General features: G+C 35.0%; 1 protein-coding gene across 7 annotated transcripts in view; it reads right to left on the reverse strand.

The window, feature by feature from the left end:
• RPS6KA3 (ribosomal protein S6 kinase A3) overlaps nucleotides 1–13,935 on the reverse strand; it is a 122,459-nt gene that overhangs the window by 96,121 nt on the left and 12,403 nt on the right. For 2 of the 7 annotated variants that reach the window (XM_023514335.1, XM_023514331.1), the window contains exons 1-2: nucleotides 1,965–2,058; nucleotides 970–1,006 (exon numbers count right to left, since the gene is read on the reverse strand). The exons of 3 other annotated variants lie outside the window; for them this stretch is intronic. The gene's annotated coding sequence lies outside the window, so the exon portion shown is untranslated. Of the gene's footprint in view, nucleotides 1–737; nucleotides 765–969; nucleotides 1,071–1,964; nucleotides 2,059–13,935 lie in introns of those variants that run through there. 2 more of the 7 variants (XM_023514330.1, XM_023514333.1) reach the window with 2 other exon arrangements.

Raw genomic sequence — 13,935 nt, forward strand, 5'->3', positions numbered from 1 at the left:
TACATATGCAAATGTGATGTGAAATACTAGAAAAGGTTAGGAAATGCTAATCATGCTTTGTTATCCTAAAATTTGTCACAAATTTGAATAACCTACAATATGGGTCTCATCAGAGCAAATCAGATAAAGGAAACTGTTCACTTGACTTTCAGCAGGAATTGTTTTCAAAACAACTTTCAATATTGTAAAAAAAAAAAATCACCACTTAAGATCATCTTCCAGTTTTAAAGAAGAGGAAAAATTCAATATTTTTGATTCAAGGTTACAAAGTATTCCCAAGTATTTATGGAAAAATCTGACAGGTTAAAAGTAAGAACGTTTTACTAAAGGCAGATTGTTTTGCTGTGATGGCATGTCACAACAATGCACATTTCCAGGCTGCTGTTGGATACTTCTGAAGACAATATAAAATAAGTAAAAGTAAAATAAGTCTCTTGGGTTTCAGCAAGAGCCCATGTACACCAATACACTAGGACTAAAAAATGATCTGTGACTGATAAAATGCTACCTTATACTTAGCAGGATGTACTATCTACTGACATTCTCCTAGAAATGAAATGTACATATGGACATTGGGAGAAAAGGAGTCCTTATAAAAAATAACAGTCTGAAATAATAGGAAGGGAGGAGGGGGAAAAAAGGTTCAGAGACCTAGTGTATTAATTAGAGACCCAGGTTGTAGGAATAAGCAAGGACCACACATTTTTTAAACCACCCTTGAGCTTCCACAAGCATACCTATCTGCCTTCCAAATTCTCTGATATCAGCAGTGGTTTTCCTGCCCAAAGCTTATGCAATAAGAATTCCATCATGAAGGTGCTGAGTATGAGGCATTAGAAACCTCTCTCAAATTTTGGTTAAGGTACCATCAAACTGTTCAGAATCCAAAGAATCTTCTATGCAATTACATTTGAAACAATAAGAAACAAGCATTTTATATTCTTAATAAGGAATGTATATAATCCTTACCAATGTGACAGGATTAAGAATCAGCTCCTCATTTATCCTAAGGAAATATCAGAGATGTGCATAAAGACTTATGTACAGTGATATTCATCATACTCATTATACTGAAAAATAGAAAACAATCTAAATGACCAACAGGGGACTGGTTAAATAAATCATAATACATCTATTAATATGTAGTAGGAATACTATGCAATGATTAAAATCAGGGCCTCAAAGAAAAATTAATGATGCAAAAAATGCTTGGAATATATTAAATTAAAAAGGATACAAAACTATATAGTATGACCCCCAATTTTGCACCCCCCAACATGTGTGCATGTAACTGGCAAAACATATATATTAATAAAATCTTATAAGTAGTTACCTGGGTCATAGGATTTTCTTCTTTGTACTGTGCTTTCAAAATTATATGCACTTGTTATATATTAGTTTTATAAAGAGAAAAAACAATATATGTAATTAGAAAAATCAGTTTATTTCTAGTTAAGGTGCTTTCTTTCTGGCTACTAAAGGCTTGTTAGTGCCCAATACTGTTCTATTTTCTAGATGAGAGTAAGAACGACCTCTGGTTATATCTACATTTTTAAATTTAAGAGGACCCTTTCAGAATTTTTTTTTTTCTGGTCCTGTGGTTGTGGCCTCAGGAAATAGCTAAGTCTTAGGCCTGAATCCATCTCATGTTTTTTGAAGTGTACCCCTAAGGGAAATTTTGCTTATGAAACAAGAATATGTTGAGATAAGAATAAAGAAATGAAAACACAGTAGCCAAAATTAAATCCGCATCGTGAATAGCAAATATTAGAATTGACACTGCAGAAAACAGAATCCATGCCACAGAGGACAAACTTGAGTAAATGAAAAAAAAAAAGAAAAGATTAAAAAACTATGGAAGACAGACATAATCTATGAACAACAGATGTGCCTAAAGAAAAAAAAACAGAGCAGTTTAATTAATCAAAAGTATAAGAAAAATTTCCAGTTCTGAAAAAAAATACCTGAGACTGAAGACTGAGAAGGTTCAACAGAGATCATCAACACCAAGACATTTCCTGGCAAATGTTTTTAAATTTGAAGGATAAAGATATAATCCTATAAGCATACAAGCAGAAAAAAATAGGTTATTTCAAAGGAACTAAAACCAGATTGACCTCAGATTTCTCCTCTGTAATAATAAAATGCCAGAAGACAATGAAATAATGACTTACAGAGAGTTGAAAGGTAAAAGTTATGATCTAAGAATTTTACATCTCATTCTTGTTTGTCATGTATACACTGAGATCTGCAAAGTTTATAAAATTTCCACCATCCTGGTAGTATCTTTTTAAAATAAATTGTTCCAAGATACATACTGGCCCATCAAAAGAGAATTTAAAACAGAGATCAAGAATACTGAGATAGGAAAGAACTGATGAAGTACATTGACATCAACTTAATATCGAGAAATAACTGAGTAAATTAATCCCACTAAAGGAAAAAGAGTTAACAATGAAGAATAAATGATATAAGTATATAAACAATATAAAAGAAAAAAATAATTTAGGAAGTTAAAGGTAAGATTTGTTACCCCAGGCTAAATTAATGTGAACTCAAAATAAAAGAGGTAATCGGAGAAGCAAAGATTCTAAACTCTCTCTTTCCTAAAAGGGTATTTAAAAACCACTTTTAGTAATTAATTAATACAAATTTTGGAATGCTTTGAAAAACCATACAATAACAAAGAATAGTTTATTACAGTCCAAATCAGTGAAGAAGATAGTAACTGGCAAAGGCTATTGAAATTAAACCTTAAGAACAAGAGGGGCATAATTACTCCTATTTTACAGTGAAGGAAACCATAGCTCAGCAAAGCTACTTAGTGAATGGCAGAAGCAGAATTCAAACCCAGGTTTTTCCAGCTTTGTAATTCTTTTTTTAATATTTCACAACCTCCTTAAACAAAAAATCCATATTAGAGAACAATAAAAACCCACAAGAATAAAAATGTAAGATAAGATAAATCATCCCAAAAGCAATAATGTAGAAAATGTAAAATTTAAACTGTTTCTTTAAAATGAAGTGACTTACTGGATTTTAGATGCTATTACAGAATGAGTAAAGTTTTTATGAGTGAAAAGGGTATGGTAGTTTCGTGTTTTAAAAAATCTATCTTTTAAGAAACACATATGCAAATATTTATGTCTGAATTGACATAGCTACCATTAGCTTCAAAATAATTCACTGGATCTGGGGAGGGGAAGAGTAAATGTGTGTGTGCGGATAGGGGAGTGGGAAGAGGAAGCAGAAATGCAACCAACTGGTTATGAGTTGATAATCCTTGATACTGGGTTATGGGAATAGGTGGTTCATTTACACTCTCTTCACTCTGGCATGTGTTTGAAATGTTTGATTATAAAAACATTAAGAATGGAATTATATTTTTGAAAAAGTAAATGAACAACTATTTATTGCTTTAAAGAGAAACCCAAACCAAACAGATAAGTATAGAAAAGTATAAAGAAAGCAGGTGGCTTTGTAACCCACAAAATAAAATGTAAGGCAAAAACTGTAAGCTGATTAAAAAGGTCATTTTACTTGGACAAAGATACATACAGTTATTATTGAATATGCACAGTAATAATAATCACTATCATTATTGACCTCTTACTGCACACCAGGCAAATGCTTAAGCACTATTAATCATCTTTGATACTTCTAAGCATCTTTGTGAGGCATTATCACCAGTTAGCAAATGAGAAAATTAAGCTAATATGGGTATGTCAATCTTCTTAAGCACTGTATCCCCAGCCCCTAGCAAAACGCCTGGCACACAGTAGGTTCTCACTACATACTTGAATACATGAAAAAGTCTAATATATTGCTAAGGCTAAGAAGTAGGACTGACATTCAAACTCAAATCTATTTCTAAAGCCCTTACTCTTAATCATATAAAAATCTTTTTTTTTTTTTTTTTTTTGAGACAGAGCCTCAAGCTGTCCCCCTGGGCAGAGTGCCATGGCATTACAGCTCACAGCAACCTCCAACTCCTGGGCTCAAGCGAGTCTCCTGCCTCCGCCTCCCAAGTAGCTGGGACCACAGGCGCCCGCCACAACGCCCGGCTATTTTTTTAGTTGCAGCCGTCATTGTTGTTTGGCGGGTCCGGGCTGGGGATTCGAACCCGCCACCTTAGGTGTACGTGGCTGGCGCCTTAGCCAGTTGAGCTATAGGCGCCGAGCCATATAAAAATCTTTTAATACGGCCAGGTACAGTGGCTCACATCTGTAACCCTAACTCTCAGAGGCCGAGGTGGGTAGATTGCCTGAGCTCAGGAGTTCCAGACCACCCTGAGCAAGAGCAAGAACTCGTCTCTAAAAATAGCGGGGTATTGTGGTGGGCACCTGTAGTCCCAGCTACTTGGGAGGCTGTGACAAGAGAATCATTTGAGCCCAAGTGTTTGCGTTTGCTGTGAGCTGTGATCTGTGATGCCAGGGCAACAAAGTAAGACTCTGTCTCAAAAAATAAAGAAAGAAAGAAATAAAAACCTTTTAATAATAATATTTCATAGTAAGAGTGCAGATGCTTATTTCCTGCTGTGTATGTTTTTCTATTTTTCAGATTTTCTATAATTAGCATGTTTTTAAAATAAAAATATTATTAAAAATAGTAAATGCATAATAATATTTATTTAATTTAATCACAGACTAAAGTAACTACAAAACACAAAAGCAAATGGAGACTGTAACAAATGGAAACATAATGGACATGAAAATTTTAGCACACTAATATCAACTAGCATAATGAACAAAATGAGGACAAAGCACTTGAAATAATTTATATTAGAATAGGTAGTACTGAATTTTACAATGTGAAAAGAATACAGGCTCAAGTATCTATGAAAAGTTATAAAAACCATATTCTGGGCCATAAGGTAAATTTAAAAAAAATTAAAGGAGGAATCATACAGATGTTTTCTGATTATAAAAAAAAAAATTGAATAAGGAAATAAACTAAAGCACTCAGAAATTAATATTCTTCTAAATACTGGGTTGAGGAAATAATAGCTATCATTTATTCATTGCCTATTTTGTTCAAGCTACAGTGCTATGTTTTACACATTCTCTTATTTAGTTCCAATTAATCATTAAAAATCATAAAGGTTATGTTATTATGTAGAGAAAAAGTTAAGCAGCAAGTTAATAACTTGTCCAAAATCACAGAGTTATTAAGTTTCCAAATAAGATCACTGAATCCAAGTCCGAATCCAAAGCTCCTACTACTTACACAGAAACCCTATTATATTACTGTTAGAATTCATGTACAGGAATGTAGCTATGCTCATTTTTCTCTATTCATAAAATAAAGTTTTGTAATAGAAGTGGAGAAAACTAGAGCACATGTTCTAAAAGTAGCCGTTTGCTAAATATACTATTCTAAGAATATTTATTTTTCTAACAATTCATAAATCAGATATATTTCAAATTATGTAATCTACTAAAAGGTATTCCTTTATTCTCAATAGGGCAATGAAAAAAAGGGAAAACATAAAATTAGATAAACAAAGTAGAGAATATAAGCTAAACGTGATTTGTCACTAAACTTATTTCTGAAAACAATGAATTTATTTCTAAAAGCAATCTCTAGGAATTCTGTGGAACTTTAGCCAGCATGGATTTGAAAGTCTACCACTATGGGCAAGCCCTTAAGCTTTTCTGAGTTGTGGTTTCTTCATCCATAAACAGATGGCTATCTATGAGCTCTCCCAGCTGGAAAATTTTATAATCCTTTATAAAACTTTAAGGATTTCAGATTAAAGTTACTTAAAATTTTTTTTATTTGTTTTTTATTAGATAATAATTGTGTACATTAATTCTCTCATAGGATGCAGTGTGTTACTTCTATATGCAGTTTGGAAAACTCATCCAAGTGGCTAATATAGCCATCATGTCTTTCTCATAATTGTGTTAAGACATTTATATTCAACCTTTAGACAAATTCACCTGTACCCAAATAGGATAAATTATAGGCGTGATCCCCACAATATCATTCTCTTCACCCATCCTCCCCCTTCCCTCCCCTTTCCCCGTAATCTAGGGCTCCATTTGGATTGTAGCTTTCCTAAGATAGCTAACAATTAGTTTCATAATAGTGTTGAGTACATTGGATACTTTTTCTTCCATTCTTGAGACATTTTGCTAAGGAAGACATTTTCCAGCTCCAATCATGTAAACATGAAGGAGGCAAGGTCTCCAAAGTTACTTAACATTTTGTAGGGTTTTACACCTGAGGAAATTACCGATTCTATATTTAAAGCTGTTTTTGTGTTATAAGTATAATTTCTTCTCTCTTCTCATTCAAAACAGTTTTATCTATACCTATCAGTGGTACATTAGTTTCCCAGTGTAAACAAAGACAATGTCAAAGAACTGAATGTACAAATGTTGTCACCTAAAAGAAAACTAACAACAAAAAGAGGACAAAATATTGTTTTGGGGCCAGATTGAGAAACTTATAGCAATTTTATAATTTCTGCAAGCCAATCTTACTATATACTAGTTATACAAGAGGTTGTGGTATATTTAAATAGTATATTTAACAAATGGCTACTTTTAGAACAGTTTATTACTAGAGAGAACTAGTCAAGTGTTACCCCCCCCCTTTTTTTTTAAAGACATAGAGCTTGCTCCATTGCCTAGGCTACAGTGCAGTGGCATGATCAAAGATCACTACAGCCTCCCAATTCCTGTGCTCAAGTGATCCTCTCACTTTGAGCTCCCAAGAGGCTGAGACTAAAGGTATGTGCCACCATATGGCTAATTATTTTATTATTTTGTAGAGATGGGGTCTTGCTATGTTGTCCAGACTGGTCTTAAACTCCTGGCAAGTATTACCTTTTAAATAAAAACTTCTATGTCTACCCCTAATCCTATTCCTGCCACCCCAATACCTTCAAATCTTACCTCTTAGTATATGATAAGAGTTTGTGCTATTTCCCAAACCTGCCTGATGATTAGGATCACCTAAGATTCCTGTTAAAGATATATTGCCTGGCCCTATCCCGTACTGTAACTGAATCAAAATTTCCAGAAACTCCATGGTTCAGTGTTTTATTTTTTAAACAGCTACCTTAGAGGACTCCTATGATTAGACAAGTCTGGAAAATTACAGTGTAGTGAAAAGATCATGAGCTTTGGAGCCTGAAATATCAAGTTTCAAAACCTGGCCTTGCCCTTTATTATAGGTGTGACTTTGGGCAAGTGACCTAACATGAATCTCAGGTTTCTAATCCGTAGAGTCAGATACTAGTTATACAAGAGGTTGTGGTACAACTGAGTATGTCCATGGGTGTTCCCTAAGTGTCAGTTCCCTAAGTGTCCTGCTCCTTTTGCCAAAGGAAATAAAAAATATTTGAGGGGATGTTGAGGCAACCTCAGCCCTTATGGGTCCACTTCTACTTTTAGGGCTAAATATCTGAATTCTAGATAACCCTTTAATATATTACCTGGGTTGGCTAAGTCAGGAGTCTCAGGAACAAGTCAAATGATTTATTCTGGTTTCCAGAGACTTAATGAAGCCCTCCTATTCAAACCAGATATACACCTTTATGTTGGGCTTCAAAGTCCAAGCCTTTATTTGCTGTGACTATGGCAAAAATCACCTGAACCTGTTTCTTCATCTGTAAAAAAAAAAAGTGATGTTTAAATGTCTACTGAACTGAACCTAATATACATTAGTGATAACTGTTAATTAACAATCACTTAAAATAACCTTACAGTCTTAAAAACATCCTTATGTACAAAAAGAGGATAGCATTAATAATAAGTGAAACAAAGACAGCGAGACTTGCTCAAATACACAATAAATCAGAACCTGTTTAACAGAATTCCTGTTGGTATAGTATCAATTATATCTTAACACAGAGTGTTGTAGACACATTTTAAAGGTGAATTTATTTAGGAAGTAACAATCTAAACTACCCACTCTAATTAACATATACATATATTTAAAAATCACCCTAGGCATAAATATAACCTAGCAGTAAAGCCACCAAGACTTAATTCTGAAAAGATAACCAGAAATGTACTTTCTAATTAGAGCTTCATGATTAATTGTAGCTATATATTTATTAAGCATAAATACTATTAATATGAACATTTTACTAAAATAGTTTTAACTGTTCACATAAGTTGTAAAATAGAGAAACCTAAAGAAATTTTTAAAACCTAAAAATCTGAGAACATTTATTTGAGACAAAAGGAAAATTTACCCCCCACTGTTAAAAAATAGTAAGAAAAAAGTCTCAAATCCTACAGAAAGTAATTTAAATTATATTAAAGAAGCAAAGTTTTTTTCTCATGGTTTTTCAAATTATTCTTTAATGCAATTTAGTAATTTTCTTGCTTGTTATGTTTATTTCCAGACATTCAACATCTTTACTGCTATTTTGAGTGAGATTTGTTCCATTATAATTTCTAATTGGTTATGGCTAATAAACAAGAAAGCTATGTATTGATTTCTGAATATACTTTGTGTAATGCCACTTTACTAGACTATCATAGTTCTAAAAACCTCTTTAGTGTATTTCCTTAGCTTATCTAATAGACGATTATATCATATGAATAGTAATCTTTTATCCTTCCTTTGAATACACTTTGATTTTCTTGCCTAATTGCATTAGCAAGCCCTTCTAGAATTTAAAATAGAAGTGAAAATACCAGTCGTGGTTTTAATGACAATATCTATAATATGTCCCCATCAAGCCTGATGCCTACTGGTTTGAGATGATTTTTTTTAACATCAAGGACACACCTGTTGGCCCGAGCAGTAGCTCACTCCTGTAATTCTAGCACTCTGGGAGGCTGAGGCGGGTGGATTGCCTGAGCTGATGAGTTGGAGACCAGCCTGAGCAAGAGTGAGGTTCCGTCTCTAAAAATGGCCAGACACTGTGGCAGGTGCCTGTAGTCCCAGCTACTGGGAAGGCTGAGGCAAGAGAATCGCTTGAGCCCAAGAGTCTGAGGATGCTGTGAGCTATGATGCCACAGCACTCTACCACGGGCAACAAAGTGAGACTGTCTCAAAAAAAGACATACCTTTCTATTTGTAACAATAATTAGTAACACATTTTTAATCAATAGATATAATTTTATATAATTTTTAATTTATTTACCTTTTTTTAAAAGAAATAATAGTCATAGGAAGTCACAATAATAGTACAGATAAGTCCCATTCACCCTTAACCCAATAGTAACATCTTTCATAACTTCCTATCAAAGCCAGGAAAATTGATATCAGTACAATGTACAGATCTTACTCAGATTTCACTGGTTTTACAGGCATTCATATGTGTGTGTGTTCTATGCCATTTTATCATGGGCCCCTACATCCACCATCACAGTAAAGATACTAGTTTATCATCACCAGGATCCTTCACGTTGCCCCTTTATGACTACATCTCTCTGACTCCCTCCCCTCTTCCTAAACCCTGACAACCACTAATCTCTTCCCCATTTCTATAATGCCGGCTGTTGTAATAGGTGTGTAGTGATAAACCCTGAGTAGCAGGGTTTAAATTTTCACTTCTCTTATAACAATGTTGATGATCTTTTCATATCCATATGTTATCTATGGTGAAGTGTCTGTTCATTTTTGTACATTTTTTTTTCTTTTTTTGAGAGAGTCTCACTTTGTTGCTCTGGGTAGAGTGCCATGGCATCATAGCTTACAGCAACCTCAGATTCTTTGGGCTCAAGTGACCCTCTTGCCTCAGCCTCTTGAGTAGCTGGGACTACAGGTGCCTGCCTATTTTTAGAAATGGGGGTCTCACTTTTGCTCAGGCTGGTTTCGAACTCCTGAGCTCAAGCAATCCACCCTCTTTGGCCTCCCAGAGTGCTGGGATTACAGGAATTAGCCACTGTACCAGGCTCATTTTTGTACATTTCCTAATTGGATTGTCTTTATCACCATTGAATTTTGAGAGTTCATTATATATTGTAGATACAAGTCCTGTCTTAGACACAAGTTTTCAAATATTCTTACTCAAGTTGCAGCTTGTCTTTTGATCCCCTTTACATTCTTTTTCAAAGAGAAAATAATTCCGAATTTTGATGAAGTCCTATTTTTTTTCTTTTATCGAATATGCTTTTGGTGTTAGTTCTAAGAACTATTCTTAAGTTCTCAATTCCAAAGATTTTCTCCTATGTCTAAATCCTAAAAGTTTTCTAGTTGTACATTTTACATTTAAATCCATGATCCATTTAAAATTAATTTTTGTATAAAGTGTGAGGTTTGGGTTAAGGGAGTTTTACCCACAGATATGCAATTGTTCCATGCACCATTGCTGAAAAGCTATCTATCCTTCCTCTATCAAATTGCTTTTGTAACTTTGACAAAAATCAGTTAGCTGTACTTGTGTGGATCCATTCCTGGGTTCTCTATTTTGTTCCACTGATCTCTGTGTTTATCCCTTCAACAATACTACAGTATTTTGATAATTGAAGTTATATAATGTCTTAAAATCAAGTGAATGACTCCTCATATTTATTTTTATTTTGTTTTAGATATTTTAGTTCCTTTGGCTTTCCATATAACTTTTAGGATAAGCTTGTGTTAAACCTATAGATGAATTTGAGAACTAAAATCTATATTATGTTGAGCCTTTTAATCCATGAATTTGACACACTTCTCCATTTACTTAAATCTTGATTTCTTCCATTTTTTAAATTTTCAGCATACAAGTCCTATATATGTTTTGTTGGATTTATACCAAAGTACTTTTGAGCAATTATAAATGATACTGTTTCAGTTTTTAAAAATTCATTGCTAATGTACATACAATTTATTCTTGCATGTTGATCTTATATCTTACAACCTTGCTGAACTCAGTTCCCGTAATTTGTGTATTCTGTGAGCCTTTCATTGGAGATCACGTCACTTGTAAAGAAAGACAGTTTTATTTCTTCCTGTTATACTTGTATTCCTTTCCTTTTCTTGCCTATTACAGGCATTATGTTGAAGAACAGTGGTGAGAGTAGACATCTTTGCCTTGCTCCTGATCTTAAGAGGAAAGCACCATTTTTCACCATTCAGTATGGATGTTAGCTGTGGGTATTCTGTAAACTTTTTTTTTTTTTTGCAGTTTTTGTCCAGGGGCTGGATTTGAACTCACCACCTTCAGCATATGGGGCCAATGCCTTACTCCTCTGAGCCCCAGGTGCTGCCCCTGTAAATGTTCTTTATTGAGAAAGTTCCTCCCTAGTTTTAGCTTGCTGGGTTTTTATTATGAATGTTAATTTAGAAAAAAGAATTTATTTCTGATGTTTCAAGTTTCCTTCTTTTATCATTTCCTTTCTGCTGAAAAAACTACCACTAGCCAGTTTTTCAGGGTTTGCCACTAATGAATTCTTAGTCTTCCTGCATCTGAGACTACTTTAATTCCATCTTCATTCTTGAAGGATAGTTCACTGGGCAGGGAGTTCTAGGTTGACAGTTCCTTAGGCACTTGAAAAATGGTATGCCATATCCTGGCTTCCATGGATTTTGACAGGAAAACTGCTGCCATATGAATTGTTCCATATAGGTAATAGTTCATTTCTCTCCAGCAGCTTTAAAGATTCTTTGACTTTAATTTTCAAAATTTTAATTTTTAACAATTTTTAATTGTCATAAAATATCCACAACAAAATTCACTGAACTATTTTAAACATATAGTTAAGTAGTGTTAAGTATATTCACTTTTTTTTGCAACCAACCTTCAAAACTGTTCATCTTGCAAAATTAAAACTCTATGCTTATTAAACAATAACTCCCCACTTCCAAAACTTTTATTTTGTTTGGGAGTAGATTACTTTGGGTTTATCTTATTTGGAATTAAGTCATCTTCTTGCATCTGTAGGATATGTCTTTTGCAAAATGTGGGGAAATTTCATCCATTACTTACTTCTTCAGGTCTACTTTCTCCTTTTTCTGGGACTGATAACATACATGTTAACTCTTTTGTTAATGTTCCTCAGGCCCTGTTCATTTTTTTCCTGTCCTTCTATGAATCTTCCTTATGTTTAATATTACTGATTCTCTCCTGTCATCTCCATTCTTCTTGAGCCTAAGTAGTTATTTCGGTTAATCTTTCAAATTGTTTTTTCTTTATATCTTGCTTTTTTGAGATTAATTTTTCATTTGTTTCAAGTGCATTTGTGATTGCTCACTGAAGCATTTTTAAAATGGCTACTTTAAAATCTTACTCAGATAATTTCAATCTGAATTATCACAGCATTAGTGTGTTGTCTTTTCTCATTTATGTTGTGATTTTCCTGGTTCTTTGTATAAATGATTTTTGATTAATAGGCATTTTAGAGATTTTTAGACTTTAGATTCTATTAAATCTTCTTTTTAGCAGGTAACCCTCTTGGTGAGGTGTAGTATAAGGGCCGGGTGAGTGTGTATGTTCAGCTTCCTTCTGGGCTTCACCAATACCATCCAGACAAAAGTAGAGCAATGACTCATACTGTTTTGTTGCAGATGGGTACGATAGAAGTTCAGCTCCAGTCCCAGCGAAAGTAGGGCACCAACCAGCATCACCTCATTGTCTCTGAGTAGGGGGTGTAAACTCAAGCTGGGCCCCCTGATGATAGGGAGGGGGAAAGCAGAGGGCTGACTCACAATTCTTTGTTGCTGCACCATAGAGTCCAAAGCTCAGCTCCTCCAAAGGACTCAGCTAACAGCACAGGAGGGGAAAGGGGGAAGGAGAGTGCCAACTAGCCCTGCCATCCATCACTTTTTAGATGAGGGTGATGGCTCAGTTCTCCAATGGAGCCGTACTGACATTAGTAGAAGCAAACAGTGTTGAGGAGCCCACCTCCAACCATCTTGTTCTGCCTTGTTGATGTCAAGTATAGAGGCTTGTTGATAAGCTCTGCCCCTCATCACCTTGTTGAGTCTCACTGCTTCTGGGTTGGAATGAAGACTCAATTTGCTGCTGGACCTCACTGACACCACCCTGGTCAGAGTACAATGTCCTTCTGCATAGAGTGGGGTTGAGGGAAGAACAGCTCCTTGCCTGGTCTGCCAAAATCACCCAGTAGGGGGAACCAAAGTGCTACCTGCTTTTGCTACACAGAGGATAGACACTTAGGTCCCAGATCTCCTCAGCCAACACCACCACTGGGTTGGGAAGCAGACAAAGCCTTATTCCTACTGGCTTCTTTGGGATAGGGTGGGGTTTTTTTGTTGATGTTTGGCCAGAGTAGGGTGGATATTGTCAAAAGGTTTAGGGTTGTTTGGCTGCCCATTCACCAATTATTTGGTTAAAGAAAACAGCTTTTGTCTGTACCTGTTGGTGCTTTCAGTTTGGAGGCTTTTATAGCACTCTGTTCAGGACATATGGGACACAATAGGAAAACCCAGGGAACCCACTGCTTGTATTATTCCTTGAATCTCAAGGTCTGCAGGCAGTCTGTCTTCTTTTTCCACCTTTAGAGTGTTCCCGTGCTTGTTTGTTGTACGTCTAACGTGTTGTAGTTGGAAGGGAGAACCTAGGAGGAATAGGGTTCTTCCATCTTGGTATAACCAGAAGCATCCTCTAAGCAATTTGTTTATATGTTGAAAATACCATATAGCTTTCCATGTTAGGGTTCCAAATACACTATGGAAAGCTGTTATAACATTATAGATCATAACTTACCCCTGAAATTCCAATTATACTTGTTTATATTATTCCTTAATACTTTAGCTTGCTTCATGCCTGTCCACCCCAGTACTCTTAGACTGTATTATTTCAAAAGGAAAGAATTCCATTTAATTAATTTCACCTAGTACTATACTAATACATACTTAGTGAGACAGAAGAAAAAGACTGCTTTAAAATTGATTTACAGCCAGGCCTGGCGGCTCACACCTATAATCCTAGCACCTGGGAGGCCAAGGCGGGAGGACTGCTCAAACTCAGGAGTTTGAGACCAGCCTGAGCAAGGGTGAGACTCTGTCTCTACTAAAAACAGA

Source organism: Otolemur garnettii, unplaced genomic scaffold (assembly GCF_000181295.1).
Source record: "Otolemur garnettii isolate 467f Iridium unplaced genomic scaffold, OtoGar3 scaffold00051, whole genome shotgun sequence".
Classification (NCBI taxonomy): domain Eukaryota; kingdom Metazoa; phylum Chordata; class Mammalia; order Primates; family Galagidae; genus Otolemur; species Otolemur garnettii.